The following is a 3,749-nucleotide window of genomic DNA, read 5'->3' on the forward strand; positions in this document are numbered from 1 at the left end:
TAAAACGACACGCTGTGCAGTGTAGGAGTGAACTGATGTCATCCTCCTAGAATATCTCAGCCTAGCCTCTGCCTGCACATCAGCTGTACTCAACCTCAGGTTTCTATGTGTAGTCAAGAAACTGGGAGGTAACCTTGGCAACCAAGCCAAGACCCTGCAGGCCCATGAGGGTTCTGGGAAAGACAGGGCTCACATACAATGATCTTGTTGCTCCTCATTGGGAGTAGGGGGCAAGGCGTGTGTGGATGACACCACAGACAGGGCCAGACATGAGTACTAAGGTGAGGAACCGCATTCTGGGTGGGGATTTGATTTGAGGAGGGCAGTTTGGGATGCTGTGGGTCGTCGAGTAGGCCACACAGCTGGGCATCCAGGGGAGCCAGTGGCTCTAGGTCACATGGCATAGAAGTTTCTGGTCCAGATGAGGCATAAACTTCTATCCACCCTCACTCCACTCTGCCCACTTTGAGTGGGCGGAGTCACAGGTTAGTGCAGTGTATCAGGGCATTTAATGTTAAAAATGGAACTCAAGGCCCTTGGGGGAAGGAGACAAGATGAATGAGGAGGAAGGGAAGGAGGGGGAAGAGGGGCAGGAAGAGAAGGAGGGGAGGGAGGGATACTCACACTACTCCTTGGCTATGCCAAGGAAAGGGAAACAGCAGGTAACACACAAAAGGGAAAAGAAGGGAAACCTGGACTTTTGAACTTCTAAGGATCTTGGTCCTAGCAATTTAAGGGCAGTGTGAGAAATTTTAAAAAATGATTTGGACTACTATCATGTATTTGGCCTTATAAGGAAGTTGAGTTGGGAACCCAAACCCTGAGTTGGGTACAAGTACACTGTATAGTGACTTGGGAACTTTGTGGGGTAAATTGAGAGTCTTCTCCCTCGGCTTGTGTGAGCAAAGGAAAGAGCATGAGGGAGTAGGGGAGTGCCTTCTGGTTCTTACTGGTTATCTATGCTCTGTACGAAGTTCAGGAGTCAATCACCAGTGATGAAGCTACAACACACCGTGGGTATGGGGATAAGGGTGGGGATAAGGCCTCTTTGCCCTTGTCCCCAAAATACACACTCTTCCCCCCACCCCAATTCGATGCATCATCATGTGCGATAACAACTTGTGGGCCATGAGGAATGAGGGGCCATTGTAACAACACGGGCTTCATGGGTTGATTTAAACTCAGCGGATCTGGTCCTAGTCCTGGCTCTTTTGAGAACCAGCTGTGTAACCTGATGAGCGAGACAATAGTCTACATAAGGCTAGAGAGTTCTATTTCCTGAGGCAGATAACGGGTGATGGCCTGTCAAGAAAATTTTTTCATCAATTCTGGACTAAAGCAAGGCCCAGACACCAGATTTCTGTCAATAACATACCCAGGAAGACGTTAAATGTTTTCAGACTTAGGTGCTGAATGATCCTGTACACCTGTCTGTTCCTTGACCTGTTTCCCTGACTTCTTTGGTGGTTGAACTTGGTCAATTCTGGTCTTGCTGACACCTGGTCTCTTTGGTTTGCTGCTCTGTAGGTCATCTTGTTTCCAGTTCCAGCCTTGTTTCCTGTCACAAGTTGTTTCCTCCCTCAATGAGCAGAGTAAGAGTCTCATCTGGCCCGATACAGCTTTGGGGAAGAGCCGCTGAAGAGGCCAGCTAGGAGATGTGTTCAATGCCAAATGAGAGTGCAGGGCATTTTGATGAGTATATGAATCAGTGGAGCAGGGTATTTGAAACCTAAAATGTCCTCGAAATGTAGGATGTCTGAGCATAGTAACCTGTTTTCAAACAGCTTGCAAACTGTGGAGACAAGATGTCGACCTCTAAAAAGATCACTAAAAATACCAAACAATAGATTATAAATGCCAAATGGGTGGTATGGTTAACATTAATTCTGTAGTGGGAGAATGGTCAGCACAGCTTTTCAAGATGGAAGACCATGCTTAAACTGTGCCTTCAAGAGTGTGGGGGACGGGGAGAGGTAGGAAGGAGGCAGTGAGGAATCTAAGAGATTACCACACGAGCCACAGTGCAGCAAGGCCAGGTACTTGCAGGCATGCATGGATTAGGGACCATGTTACAGGGCAGGGATGGGGATCATGGGCAAAATGTTGAGGGCTCCGGTTTGCAGAATGGTGTGATGCTTAGAGAACAGTAAGGAGAGTGACCCTGGAGCACAAAGTGACAGAAACCTAAAAAGGCAGATGGGGCCAAATTATGAAAGGTCTTAACTATTAGGCAAAGAAGTCCAGACTTAATGCAGTAGACAAATGGGGGAGGAGGTGTCTCAGATGATCTGAGCAAATGAATGATGTAGACTGATGATTTGACAGGAGCAACAGGTCTTGGGACTGGATCTGAGGAGCAAAGCATAAGGAGAAGCCAAGAGTGAGTGTGAGTTTTGTGGGTGGAGTGACTGGGAAAATGATGGTATCTCTGACAGAATGGAGATCAGGAGAAGGACTTGGCTTTGGAGAAGAGAAGGGGGCTTAGGCTGATATTGAACTGGTAGCTGGACATCCAAGGGGAGGGACAGTGCAGGTGGTAGGAGGGGCAGGATGAAAGGGCACAAAGATGGACTATGGAGATGTGAAAGTCAGTTGTAAAAAAGTAAACATCAAAATGAACATGCATAGGATCTCTCTGAGGAAAGAAAGTGGAGAGAAAAGAGGAAAGGAGTGGACATAGTGAGGGAATTGGGAAGGGGGGCGGGGTAGGAAAGCATCCAGGAAAGGAGGCACAGAAACCTGGGGTATCATGTCAAAGAAAAGGAGGGGAGACTTCCCCCAGAAGAAGGTCATCAGCAAGGTCCAGAGTTCATGAAAAATAAGAATTTACAGAGACAGTTGGGTTTGACTCATTACACATCCATGCATGCCAGACCCTGGGATGTTGGCTTAGAGGATACCCCACTCAGCAGACATCTGGAAGTGCCTATGGTGATGCCAGGACCCGAGTACAGCCCAGCGTACGGAAGAGGGAGATTTTGAGGCTGGATTCTGTCCCCTGAGGAGCCGGTGTTTACAAAAGCTTCAGTCCACAAGGAGGAAGGACTAGGGGTGGGGGCAGAGGGGAGGGCGAGGAAGAGGGAGTGGATGGAAAATTGTGTACCGTTGAGAGCACACCACTTACTCAAAAATTTTGGCATTTAAAGAAAAGCGAGAAAAAGAAAAAAAACTTGAGGGGACAGCAAAGCCTAGAAACACTCCTCCCACCCCCACTCACACACCCACCCACCCACCAAATACCTGAGACTCCGATGTTTCTAGGCAAGAGAAAAGACATCAATGTAGAGGAAGAGAGCTTGTTGGGGGTGGAGAGATTACTGAGGAAGTAAATATTGTAGAAGATAGTCCCCAAGAACCAAGAGGAACCCATTCCCACTAGTTAAGAAACACGGCAAAGCGGTAAAACGGTGACAAAGCGTCCGGGTGAGCGGTGCTGGCAATGTGTAGTTGGAAAATGTGGGAGTCAGAAAGGGAACCGCTTGGTGGGGGCGGTATCAGCGAAGGCTTCTTGGAGGAGGTGGCCTTTAACCTAAATCTCGGCGGATGGGCGGAGAGGAACAGTCGGGGCATTCCCAGCTTGGAGCAAACTGGGCCACGCTCGCCTCCGCGGCTCTCTTCCGGTCCCTGCCAAGCTCCTCCCCCTTCTCCTCCCGTCTCCCTCGGCTTGCGCGCACCGCTCGGGTTCCCAGTACTGACGTCAAGCGGGCGATGACCTCAGCGCAGTGGCTACGGCGGGGGCGGGCGGGGCG

This window comes from Hipposideros armiger, unplaced genomic scaffold (genome assembly GCF_001890085.2).
Source record: "Hipposideros armiger isolate ML-2016 unplaced genomic scaffold, ASM189008v1 scaffold_134, whole genome shotgun sequence".
Taxonomy (NCBI): domain Eukaryota; kingdom Metazoa; phylum Chordata; class Mammalia; order Chiroptera; family Hipposideridae; genus Hipposideros; species Hipposideros armiger.